This window comes from Neomonachus schauinslandi, chromosome 7, assembly GCF_002201575.2.
Source record: "Neomonachus schauinslandi chromosome 7, ASM220157v2, whole genome shotgun sequence".
NCBI lineage: Eukaryota > Metazoa > Chordata > Mammalia > Carnivora > Phocidae > Neomonachus > Neomonachus schauinslandi.
Window position 1 is genome coordinate 3,621,533 of NC_058409.1, and position 14,612 is coordinate 3,636,144.

Consider the following 14,612-nt stretch of genomic DNA (forward strand, 5'->3'; position numbering starts at 1 on the left):
AAAGCAGGAAAGAATATCCAATGGAAAAAAGAGTCTCTTCAATAAGTGGTGCTGGGAAAATTGGTCTGCCACATGCAGAAGAATGAAACTGGACCATTCTCTTATACCATACACAAAGATAAACTCAAAATAGATGAAAGACCTAAAGGTGAGGCAGGAATCCACCAAAATCCTGGAAGAGAACACAGGCAGTAACCTCTTCAACCTTGGACAAAGCAACTTTTGCAAGACAAGTCCCTAAAGGCAAAGGAAACAAAAGCAAAAATGAACTATTCAGACTTCATCAAGATAAAAACTTACACACAACAAAGGAAATAATCAACAAAACTAAGAGGCAACCCACAAAATGGGAGAAGATATTTGCAAATGACACTACAGATAAAGGGCTGGTATCCAAGATCTATGAAGAACTTCTCAAACTCAATACCCAATAAACAAATAATCCAGTCAAGAAATGGGCAGAAGACACGAACAGACACTTCTCCAAAGAAGACATACAAATGGCCAATGGACACATGAAAAAATGTTCAACAGCACTAGCCATCAGGGAAATACAAATCAAAACCACAATGAGATACCACCAGTGGTCAGAACGGCTAAAAATAATAAAGCAAGGAATAACAAATGTTGGCAAGGATTTGGAGAAAAGGGAAGCCTCTTACACTGTTGGTGGGAATGCAAGCTGGTACAGCCACTTTGGAAAATATGATGGAGTTTCCTCAAGATGTTAAAAATAGTGCTACCTTGGAGAGGGGAAAGATGACGGAGGAGTAGGGGACCCTGTTTCAACTGGTCCCCAGAATTGACCTGAATAACTACCAGACCGCTCTGAGCACCCACAAAATCAGCCTGAGATGTAAGAAGATCTACAAACAGAATATCGCAGGCTGTTGATTTTGAGGTACGAAGTGGAGAGCCGTGATACTGTGGGCAGATATTGGAGGATAAACGGCGGCGGGAGGGTGCCTGGCCGTGGGGATCCTGCACCTCCGGTGAGTGACAGCCTCACACGCTGCGGACGGGGCACAGACTCGCAGACCGGTAGCATCGGGAGAGGACTTTAGGGCAGCCCCGGGGTGGAAAACCAGAGCCGCGGGGTCGTGCTTACGCAAACTGCAGCCGCCCCCCGACAGAAACTGGAGCGACGGTCGTGTGCATGCGAACTGCACTCCCCCCCTCCCCCCGGAAGAAACCCGAGAGACGGTCGTGCGCAAGTGAACTGCAGCCTCCAAAACGGAAACCCGGTGCGCCAGGGTCATGCTGGTGAACTGCAACCCCCGGGGGTGGAAACCCCAAGCGGCAGAGTCATGCATGCGCGATTGGGAGTGGCTGGCGGTTTGAGAAGCACAAAGGGCAGAGACGTGCCCTGACCTGGAGGCAGGACTGGGAGCGCTGTGGAGGGGCGCACAACCCAGGACGCTGCAGTTTATAGCAGCACGGACAGAAACGGAGACAGTGTGGCCTGGAGAGCTCACTGAAGAACAGACTGCAGTCTCTCTGCTCTGAGGCAGAGGGTTGGAAATGGTCTCTTCTGCTCTGACTCACAGAAGAGACACGGAAAGCCGCCAGGGAAAGGCGCCAGAGAACAAAAGCCCCAAAGACTGATTTCCCCTGAGCCCATCCCCCACCACAGGGGCACAGGGCAACTCCGCCCAAACAGGGTTGCCTGAGTAACAGCACGGTAGGCCCCTCCCACAGAAGACAGGCTGGGAAAACAAGAGGCCAGCAAACCTAAGGTCCCAAGAAAACAGGTGCATCTTGCTTGGGTTCTGGCCAATAATTTCGACTCTATACATTCCCTCAAACACCCATCAACAGAATGACTAGGAGGAGGAGGCCCCAAAATAGAAAAGACTCAGAAATTATGATTTCTGCTGCAGATTTACAAATGGATGCAGATATAACCAAGATGTCAGAGATGGAATTTAGGCTAGCAATTGTGAAGACAATGGCTAGAATGGAGAAATCAGTTAATGGCAACATAGAGTCTCTAAGGGCAGAAATAAAAGGTGAATTGGCAGAACTTAAAAATGCTATCAATGAGATCCAATCCAATCTAGATAATCTAACAGTTAGGGTAACTGAGACAGAAGAGAGAATAAGCGATCTGGGAGACAGTATAATAGATAAAAGGGAAAAGAGGAGGCCAGGGAAAAACAACTCAGAATCCGTGAAAATAGAATCAGAGAAATAAGTGACACCATGAAGCATTCCGATGTCAGAATAATTGGAATCCCGGAGGGAGTGGAGAGAGAGAGAGGGCTAGAAGATGTATTTGAACAAATCGTAGCTGAGAACTTCCCTAATCTGGGGAATGAAACAGACATTCGAGTCCTAGAGGCAGACCCCTCCTAAGAACAAGGAAAACAGGCCAACACCCCAGCATGTAATAGTAAAACTTGCAAATCTTAGAATCAAGGAAACCATCTTAAGAGCAGTTAGCGGGAAGAGATTCCTTACGTACAGAGGGAGGAACATCAGAATAACGTCAGACCTATCCACAGAGACCTGGCAAGCCAGAAAGGCCTGGCAAGACATATTCAGAGTACTAAATGAGAAGAACATGCAGCCAAGAATACTTTATCCAACAAGGCTTTCATTTAGAATGGATGGAGAGATGCAGAGCTTCCACAACCGGCAGAAATTGAAAGAATATGTGACCACTAGGCCGGCCCTGCAAGAAATATTAAGGGGGGTTCTATAAAAGGAGAAAGACCCCAAGAGCGATATACAACAGAAATTTACAGGGACAATCTATAAAAACAACGTCTTCACAGGCAACATGATGACAATTAATTCATATCTTTCAATAATCACTCTCAACGTGAATGACCTAAACGCTCCCATAAAACGGCACAGGGTTGCAGATTGGATAAAAAGACAGGACCCATCCATATGGTGTCTACAAGAGACTCGTTTTGAACCTAAAGATACATCCAGACTGAAAGTGAAGGGATGGAGATCTATCTTCCATGCCAGTGGACCTCAAAAGAAAGCTGGGATAGCAATTCTTATATCAGACAAATTAGATTTTAAACTTAAGTCTGTAATAAGAGACACAGAAGGACACTATATCATTCTTAAAGGGTCTATCCAACAAGAAGATCTAGCAATTGTAAATATCTATGCCCCCAACATGGGAGCAGCCATATACATAAGCCAACTGTTAACAAAAATAAAGAGTCATATTGATAACAATACATTAATTGTAGGAGACCTCAATACTCCACTCTCAGCAATGGACAGATCATCTAAGCAGAAAATCAACAAAGAAACAAGAGCTTTGAATGATACACTGGACCGGATGGACCTCATAGATATATACAGAATATTCCACCCTAAAACAACAGAATACTCATTCTTCTCGAGCACACATGGAACATTCTCCAGAATAGACCATATACTGGGTCACAAATCAGGTCTCAACCGACACCAAAAGACTGAGATTATTCCCTGCATATTCTCAGACCACAATGCTCTAAAACTGGAACTCAATCACAAGAAAAAATTGGGCAGAAATTCAAACACTTGGAAGCTAAAGACCACTCTGTGCAAGAATGTTTGGGTCAACCAAGAAATCAAAGAAGAACTTAAACAATTCATGGACATCAATGAGAATGAAAGCACATTCGTCCAAAACCTATGGGACACTGCAAAGGCGGTCCTAAGGGGGAAATACATAGCCATCCAAGCATCACTCAAAAAAAAATAGAAAAATCCCGAATTCACCAACTAACTCTGCACCTTAAAGAACTAGAGAAAAAGCAACAAACAATGCCTAAGCCACATATTACAAGAGAAATAATTAAAATTAGAGCAGAAATCAATGAATTAGAAACCAGAAACACATTAGATCAGATCAATGACACTAGAAGTTGGTTCTTTGAAAGAATTAATAAGATCAATAAACCACTGGCCAGAGTTATCCAAAAGAAGAAAGAAAGGACCCAAATTAATAAAATTATGAATGTGGAGAGACCACAACTAACACCAAAGAAATAGAAACAATTATTAGAAATTATTGTCAACAACTATATGCCAATAAACTGAGCAATCTGGATGAAATGGAGGCCTTCCTGGAAATCTATAAGCTGCCAAGACTGAAACAGGAAGAAATTGACAACCTGAATAGGCCAATAACCAGTAACAAGATGGAAGCAGTGATCAAACACCTCCCCAAAAACAAGAGTCCAGGGCCTGATGGATTCCCTGGGGAATTCTACCAAACATTCAAAGAAGAAATAATACCTCTTCTACTGAAGCTGTTTCAAAAAATAGAAACAAAAGGAAAGTTTCCAAACTCATTCTATGAGGCCAGCATTACCTTAATCCCCAAACCAGGCAAAGACCCCATCAAAAAGGAGAATTTCAGACTGATATCCCTGATGAATATGGATTCCAAAATCCTCAACAAAATCCTAACTAATAGGATCCAACAATACATTAAAAGGATCATCCACCACGACCAAGTGGGATTTATCCCCAGGATGCAAGGGTGGTTCAACATTCGCAGATCAATCAATGTGATAGAACACATTAATAAGAGGAGGGAGAAGAACCATATGGTCCTCTCAATTGATGCAGAAATAGCATTTGACAAAATACAGCATCCTTTCCTGATTAAAACTCTCCAGAGTATAGGGATAGAGGGAACATTCCTCAAGCTCATAAAATCCATCTATGAAAAACCATAGCAAATATCATCCTCAATGGGGAAAAGCTGAGAGCCTTTCCCTTAAGATCAGGAACACGTCAAGGTTGCCCACTCTCACCATTGTTGTTCAACATAGTACTAGAAGTCCTAGCAACAGCAATCAGACAACAAAAAGAAATAAAACGTATTCAAATTGGCAAAGAAGAAGCCAAACTCTCTTTGCGCAGATGACATGATACTTTATGTGGAAAACCCAAAAGACTCCACCCCCAAATTACTAGAACTCATACAGCAATTCAGTAATGTGGCAGGATAGAAAATCAATGCACAGAAATCAGTTGCTTTCTTATACACTAACAACGCAACTGCAGAAAGAGAAATTAAAGAAATGATTCCATTTACAATAGCACCAAAAACCATGAGATACCTCGGAATAAACCTAACCAAATAGGTAAAGGATCTATACTCTAGGAACTACAAAACACTCATGAAAGAAATCGAAGAAGACACAAAATGATGGAAAAATATTCCATGCTCATGGATCGGAAGAATAAACATTGTTAAAATGTCTATGCTACCCAGCACAATCTATACCTTCAATGCTATCCTGATCAAAATTCCAATGACATTTTTCAAAGTGCTGGAACAAACATTCCTAAAATTTGTATGGAATCAGAAAAGACCCCAAATCGCCAAGGAGATGTTGAAAAAGAAAAACAAACCTGGGGGCATCACGTTGCCCGATTTCAAGCTATATTACAAATCAGTGATCACCAAGATAGCATGGTACTGGCACAAAAACAGACCTGTAGACCAATGGAACAGAATAGAGAACCCAGATATGGACCCTCAACTCTATGGTCAAATAATCTTTGACAAAGCAGGAAAAAACATACAGTGGAAAAAAGACAGTCTCTTCAATAAATGGTGCTGGGAAAATTGGACAGCCATATGCAGAAGAATGAAACTCGACCATTCTCTAACACCATACACAAAGATAAACTCAAAGTGGATGAAAGACCTCAATGTGAGACAGGAATCCATCAAAATCTTAGAGGAGAACATGGGCAGTAACCTCTTTGACATCGGCCACAGCAACTTCTTTCAAGATACATCCCCAAAAGCTAGTGAAACAAAAGCAAAAATGAACTTTTGGGACTTCATCAAGATGAAAAGCTTCTGCACAGCAAAGGAAACAGTCAACAAAACAAAGAGGCAACCCAAAGAATGGGAGAAGAGATTTGCAAATGACACTACACATAAAGGGCTGGTATCCAAGATCTATAAAGAACTTCTCAAACTCAACACCCAAAAAACAAATAATCAAGTCAAAAAGTGGGCAGAAGAGATGAACAGACACTTTTCTGAAGAAGACATACAAATGGCTAACAGACACATGAAAAAATGTTCATCATTATTAGCCATCAGGGAAATTCAAATCAAAACCACATTGAGATACCACCTTACACCAGGTAGAATGGCCAAAATGGACAGGGAAAGAATCAACAAATGTTGGAGAGGTTGTGGAGAAAGGGGAACCCTCTTACACTGTTGGTGGGAATGCAAGTTGGTACAACCACTTTGGAAAACAGTGCGGGAGGTGCCTCAAAAATTTAAAAGTAGAGCTACCCTATGACTCAGCAATTGCACTACTGGGTATTTACCCCAAAGACACAGATGTAGTGAAAAGAAGGGCCATATGCACCCCAATGTTCATAGCAGCAATGTCCACAATAGCCAAACTGTGGAAAGAGCCGAAATGCCCTTCAACAGGTGAATGGATAAAGAAGATGTGGTCTATATATACAATGGAATGTTACTCAGCCATCAGAAAAGATGAATACCCAACTTTTACATCAACATGGATGGACTGGAGGAGATTATGCTAAGTGAAATAAGTCAAGCAGAGAAAGTCAATTATCATATGGTCTCACTTATTTGTGAAACGTAAGGAATAACATGGAGGACATTAGGAGAAGGAAAGGAAAAATGGGGGGGGAATTGGAGGGAGAGATGAACCATGAGAGACTATGGACCTGAGAAACAAACAGGGTTCTAGAGGCGAGGAGGAAGGGGGCATTGGTTAGCCCGGTGATGGGTATTAAGGAGGGCACGTACTGCATGGAGCACTGGGTGTTATATGAAAACAATGGATCGTGGATCACTACATCAAAAACTAATGATGTATTGTATGGTGACTAACATAATATAATAAAATTAAAAACTACAAAAAAATAAAAATAAAAAAATAAAAGAGAATTGGAGATTATCTATTCAGAAGAGATTTTTTTAAAAAAAAGTAAAAAGAGTCAAGAAAGCATATGTGATACATAAGGTAACAGTGAAAGAAATAATCCTCAAATTATAAGTAGACAAGTGGAAGAAGGGGATTAAAAGTTTATCTTAAAAGCTTATTTAAAGGAATAATTCATGCAAATTCTAAAATGTGAGGAATGATTTGGACATCTCAATTCACAAAACTCATAAATCTTCAAAAATTAAATGGGGGTTCATTACCACTAGAGTAGTCTTACAAGAAGTACTGAAAGGAATTCTTCACACTGAAATGAAAATATATTGGGATGAACTAGTTTGAAAATATACAAAATATAAAACACTCTGGTAAAGGTAAATACACTGTCAGATTTTGAAAACTCTAATTATATAATTTGATGGTGTATTAACTAATATGAAAATGTTGGGTTTTGGAACAAATGACCAAGAAAGAAGTCTTGATATGTCTTTGGGGCAAAAAGGTGGTTTTATTTAAGCACGGGAACAGGACCCGTGGGCACTAAGAGCTGCACTGGGGTTGTAACAAGTGAGTATACACTTTCAAGTTGGGAGAGGGTTAGGTATACATAAGTCTCTAAGGAATTTTGAAAGCAAGCTTTCCACGACCTTGAGAGCCTAGCTGTTGTTAGGAAAAGGTCATTTATTACTGTCTAGTAAAATCTGCAGATTTCTGACCTCCTCTGACATGTCTAGTGTGTAGTTTGCTTGGGTCATGGTTGATATTTTTGATAGTGTTCACTTGTTCATCCATTCCTCTGGCAAAATGACTAGAAGGAGGAATTCACAACAAAGGAAAGAACCAGAGGTAAGACTCTCTGCTACAGATCTAATTGTTATGGATATAAGTAAAATGTTGGAGATGGAATTCAGGATAACGATTATAAAGTTACTAGTGGGGCTTGAAAAAAGCATAAAAAACACAAGAGAATCTCTTAGTGCTGAAATAAAATCTAATCAGGCCAAAATTAAAAAGGCTCTGAGATGTAGTCTAAAATGGATCCTCTACGAGCTAAGGTAAAAGAGTCAGAATAGATTCAGTGACATAAAGAAAAAATGATGGAAAAGAAGAAGCTGAGGAAAAGAGAGAAAAACAACTAATGGACCAAGGCGGGCGGAGATTCAAGAAACCAGTGATACTATAAAACAAAACAATATCAGAATTATTGGAGTGCCTGAGGGAGAAGAAAAAGAGAGAGGGCCAGAAGGTGTATTTGAGCAAATCATAGCTGAAAACTTCCCTAATCTAGGGGAAGAAACAGGCATTCATGTCCAAGAGAGGACCCCTCCCAAAATTAATGAAAATAAATCAACACTCTGACATATAATAGTGAAGCTGGCAAAGTTCGGTGATAAAGAGAAAATCTTGAAAGCTGCTCGAGACAAGACGTTCCTTACCTACAGGGGTAGGAACATTAGACTGGCAGCAGATGTAATCACAGAGACCTGGCAGTCCGGAAAGGGCTGGCATGATATATTGAGGGTACTAAATGAGAAAAATATGCAGTCAAGAATACTTTATCCAGCAAAGTTCTCACTCAGAATAGAAGGAGAGATAAAGGGCTTCCAGGACCAGCAGAAATTGAAAGGATATGTAACCACCAAGCTAGACCTGCAAGAAATATTAAGGGGGATACTGTAAGTGAAGAGAGAACCCATGAGTAACAAGGACCAGAAAAGAATAGAGACAATCTACAGAAACAGGGACTTTACAAGTAAAAAAATGGCATTAAATTCATATCTTTCAATAGTTATTCTGAATGTAAATGGGCTAAATGCTCCAACCAAAAGACACAGGGTAACAGAATGGATAAAAAAGCAGGACGCATCCATATTCTGTCTACAAGAGACACATTTGAGACCTAAACACACCTCCAGACTGAGAGTAAGGGGGTGGAGAACCATCTACCATGCTAATAGACATCAAAAGAAAGATGGACTAGCCATACTTATATCAGAAAAACTAGATATTAAACCAGAGATGGTAATAAGACATGAAGAAGGACACTATATCATAATAAAGGGGAATATCCAACAAGATTTAACAATTGCAAATATTTATTCTCCCAACTTGGGAACAGAGAAATATATAAATCAATTAATAGCAAACTTAAAGGAATTTATTGATAATGATACAAAAATAGTAGAGGACTTTAACACCCCACTCACAACAATGGACAGATCATGTAAGTAGAAGATCAACAAGGAAACAATGAATGACACACTGGACCGGAAGGATTAAACAGATATACTCAGTGGATTTCATCCTAAAAGAGCAGAATACACATTCTTTTCAAATGCACATGGAACATTCTCCAGAACAGATCACATATTGCATCACAAATCAGGCCTCAACCTCAAATCAGGTACAAAAAGATTGAGATCATACCATGCATATTTTCATAACACAATGCTCCAAAACTTGAAGTCAATCACAAGAAAAAAATTGGAAAGACCACAAACACATGGAAGTTAAAGAATATCTTATAAAGAATGAATGGGTTAACCAGAAAATTAAAGAATTTTAAAAAAACATGAAAGCAAAGGAAAATGAAAACATGACAGTCCAAAACTTTTAGGATGCAACAAAGGTGGTCCTAGGAGGGAAATATATAGCAATACAGGCCTTCCTCAAGAAGCAAGAGAATTCGGGCGCCTGGGTGGCTCAGTCGGTTAAGCGACTGCCTTCGGCTCAGGTCATGATCTTGGAGTCCCAGGATCGAGTCCCATATCGGGCTCCTTGCTCAGCAGGGGGTCTGCTTCTCCCTCTGACCCTCCCCCCTCTCATGTGCTCTCTCTCTCTCATTCTCTCTCTCAAATAAATAAATAAAATCTTTAAAAAAAAAAAAGAAGCAAGAAAATTCTCAAATACACAACCTAATTTTACACCTAAAGGAGCTGGAAAACAATGGCAAATAAAGCCTAAAATCAACAGAAGAAGGGAAATAATTAAGATTAGAACAGAAACCAATGATATAGAAATCAAGAAAAAAAACAGAATAGACCAAAGAAACTAGAAGCTGGTTCTCTGAAAGAATTAACAAATTGATAACCCCCTAGCCAGACTTATCAAAAAGAAAAGAGAAAGGATCCAAATATACAAAATCATGAATGAAAGAGTAGAGATCACAAGCAACACCACAGAAATACAAATGATTATGAGAATATTTTGAAAATATTATGAATATTATATGCCAACAAATTAGGCAATCTGGAGGAAATAGATAAAGTCCTAGAAACATATAAACTACCCAAACTGAAACAGGAGAAATATAGAACTTGAACCAACCCACAACCAGGAAAGAAATTGAATCAGTAATCAAAAATCTCCCAAAAAGCAAAAGTCCAGGGTTGGATGGCTGTTCAGGGGAATTCTAGCAAACATTTAAGGAAGAGATAATACCTATTCTTCTGAAGCTGCCAGCATGACCTTGATCCCAAAACCAGACAAAGACCCCACTAAAAGAGAGAATTATGGACCTATATCCCTGATGAACATGGATGCAAAAATTCTCAAGAAGATACTAAGTAATCAAATCCAGTAGTACATTAATAGGATTATTCACCATGATCAAATGAGATTTATTTCTAGTCTACAGGGGTGGTTCAATATCCACAAATTAATGTGATACATCACATTAATAAAAGAATGGATAAGAAACATAAGGTCCTCACAATAGATGCAGAAAAAACATTTGACAAAATACAGCATCTATTCTTGATAAAAACAATCGAGAAAGTAGGGATAGAAGGAACATACCTCACAAGAATAAAGGTCATCTACCAAAACCCACAGATAATGTCATTCTCAATGGGGAAAAACTGAGAGCTTTTCTTCTAAGGTCAGAAACCCAACAGGGATATCAATAATCACCACCACTATTAAACATAGTACTGGAAGACCTAGCCTCAGCAATCAGACAACAAAAAGAAATAAAAGGTATCCAAATTAGCAAGAAAGAAGTTAAATTTTCACTTTTTGCAATTAACATGATACTCTATGCAGAAAACCTGAGAGACTCCACCAAAAAACTGCTAGAACTAATACATGAATTCAGAAAAGCCACAGAATACAAACTTAACATACAGAAATTTGTTGCATTTCTATACACCAATATGTAGAAAACCTGGAAGACTCCACCAAAAAATTGCTAGAACTGATACATGAATTCAGAAAAGTCACAGTATACAAAATCAATATATAGAAATTTGTTACATTTCTATACACCAATAATGAAGCAGCAAAAAGAGAAATCAATCCCATTTACAATTGAACTAAAAAAATAAGTTACCTAGGAATCAACCTAACCAAAGATGTAAAAGATCTGAACACTGAAAATTATAGAATACTTATGAAAGAAATCGAAGATGACACAAACAAGGGGGAAAGCATTCCATGCTCATGGATTGGAAAAAACAATACTATTAAAATGTCTATTCTTCCTCCAGCAATCTACACATTCAATGCAGTCCAATCAAAATAACACCAGCATTTTTCACAGAACTAGAACAAATAATGTTAAAATTTGTATGGAATGAAAAAAGACCCCAAAGAGCCAAAGCAATCTTAAAAAATCAAAGGAAAGCAGGAGACATTACAATCCCAGACTTTAAGCTGTAAAATCCAAAAGACTCCACCCCCAAACTACCAGAACTCATATAGCAAGATATGAAGTCAATGCACAGAAATCAGTTGCTTTCTTATACACTAACAATGCAACTGTAGAAAGAGAAATTACAGAAATGATTCCATTTACTATAGCACCAAAAACCATAAGATACCTCGGAATAAACCTAACCAAAGAGGTAAACGATCTATACTCTGGGAACTACAGAATACTCATGAAAGAAATTGAAGAAGACACAAAAAGATGGAAACATATTCCATGCTCATGGATTGGAAGAATAAACATTGTTAAAATGTCTATGCTACTGGGGTGCCTGGGTGGCTCAGATGGTTGGGCGTCTGCCTTCGGCTCAGGTCATGATCTCAGGGTCCTGGGATCGAGTCCCGCATCGGGTTCCCTGCTCAGTGCAGAGCCTGCTTCTCCCTCTCCCTCTGCCACTCCCTCTGCTTGTGCTCTTCTGTCTATCTCTCTGTCAAATAAATAAATAAAATCTTAAAAAAAAAATGTCTATGCTACCCAGAGCAAAAGGTATACTTCCACGCCATCCGATCAAAATTCCAATGACATTTTTCAAACTGCTAGAACAAAATAATTTGTATGGAATTAGAAAAGACCCAGAATCACTAAGGAAATGTTGAAAAAGATAAAGCTGGGGGCATCACATTGCCCAATTTCAAGCTATTTAATGAAGCAGTGATCACCAAGATAGCATGGTACTGGCACAAAAACAGACATATAGACCAATGGAACAGAATAGAGAGCCCAGATAGGGACCCTCAACTCTATGGTCAAATAATCTTTGACAAAGCAGAAAAAAACATACAATGGAAAAAAGACAGTCTCTTCAATATATGGTGCTGGTTAAATTGGACAGCCACATGCAGAAGAATGAAACTCAACCATTCTCTAACACCATACACAAAGATAAACTCAAAATGGATGAAAGACCTCAATGTGAGACAGGAATCCATCAAAATCTTAGAGGAGAACATGGGCAGTAACCTCTTTGACATCGGCCACAGCAGCTTCTTCCAAGATACCTCTCCAAAGCCCAGTGAAACAAAAGCAAAAATGAACTTTTGGGACTTCATCAAGATAAAAAGCTTCTGGACAGCAAAGGAAACAGTCAACAAAACAAAGAGGCAACCCACAGAATGGGAGAAGAGATTTGCAAATGACACTACAGATAAAGGGCTGGTATCCAAATTTTATAAAGAACTTCTCAAACTCAACACCCAAAAAACAAGTAAGTCAGAAAATGGGCAGAAGACATGAACAGACACTTCTCCAAAAAAAACATACAAATGACTAACAGACACATGAAAGAATGTTCATCATCATTAGCCGTCAGGGAAATTCAAATCAAAACCACATTGAGATACCACCTTAAACCAGTTAGAATGCCAAAAATTGACAAGGCAAGAAACAAAAAATGTTGGAGAGGTTGTGGAGAAAGGGGAACCCTCTTACACTGTTGGTGGGAATGCAAGATGGTACAGCCACTTTGGAAAACAGTGTGGAGGTTCCTCAAAAAATTAAAAATAGAGCTACCCTATGACCCAGCAATTGCACTTCTGGGTATTTACCCCAAAGACACAGATGTAGTGAAAAGAAAGGCCATATACACCCCAATGTTCATATCAACAATGTCTACAATAGCCAAACTGTGGAAAGAGCCAAGATGCCCTTCAACAGATGAATGGATAAAGATGTAGTCCATAAATTCCGTGGAATATTACTCAACCATCAGAAAAGATGAATACCCAAGTTTTACATCAACATGGATGGGACTGGAAGAGATTATGCTAAGTGAAATAAGTCAAGCAGAGAAAGTCAATTATCATATGGTTTCCCTTATTTGTAGAACATAAGGAATAGCATGGAGGACATTAGGAGAAGAAAGGGAAAATGGGGCAGGGGTAATCAGAGGGAGAGATGAACCGTGAGAGACTCTGCACTCTGAGAAACAAACTGAGGGTTTTAGAGGGGGGGCGTGGGGGATGGGTTAGCCCAGTGATGGGTATTAAGGAGGGCATGTACTGCATGGAGCACTGGGTGTTATATGAAAACAATGAATCCTGGATCGCTACATCAAAAACTGATGATGTATTGTATGGAGACTAACATAACATAATTCAATTAAATTTTTTAAAAAGCTGTAATCGTCAAGACAATATGGTATGGCACAAAAAAGGCCCATAGATCAATGGAATAGAACAGAGAACCCAGAAATAGACCCTCAACCCTACATTCAACTAATCTTCAACAAATCAGGAAAGAATGTACAATGGAAAAACCCAGTCTCTTTAAAAAATGTTGTTGGGAAAACTGGACAGAACCTGTGGAAGAATGAAAATGGACCACTTTCTTACACCATACACAGAAATAAATTGAACCTGGATGAAAGACCTAAATGTAAGGCAGGAAATCCTCAAAATCCTAGAGGAGAAACACAGACCGCAAATGCTTTGACCTCAGCCATAGCAACTTCTAATAGACACATTGCTGGAGGCAAGGGGGAAAAAAGCAAAAATGAACTATTGAGACCTCCTCAAGATAAAAATCTTTTGCACAATGAAGGAAATAAAATTAAACTAAAAGGTAACCAATGGAATGGGAGAAGATATTTGTAAATGACATATCTGATAAAGGGCTAGTATTTTGAATCTATAAAGAACTCATCAAGATGAACACCCAGAAAATAAATAACCCAGTTAATAATAGGCAAAACACATGAACAGACATTTCTCCAAAGAAGGCATACATGAAAAAAATGTTCAGCATCTCTCATCATCAGTGTAATACAAATGAAAAACACAAGATACCACCTCACAACTGTCAGAATGGTTAAAATCAACAACTCAGGAAAAAACAGATGTTGGTGAGGATTCAGAGAAAGGTAAACCTTCTTAAGCTGTTGGTGGGAATTCAAACTGGTGCAGCAACTCTGGAGAACAGTACAGAGGTTCCTCAAAAAGTTAAAAATAGAACTACCCTTTGATCCAGCAATTGCACTACTAGGTATTTACCCAAAGGAT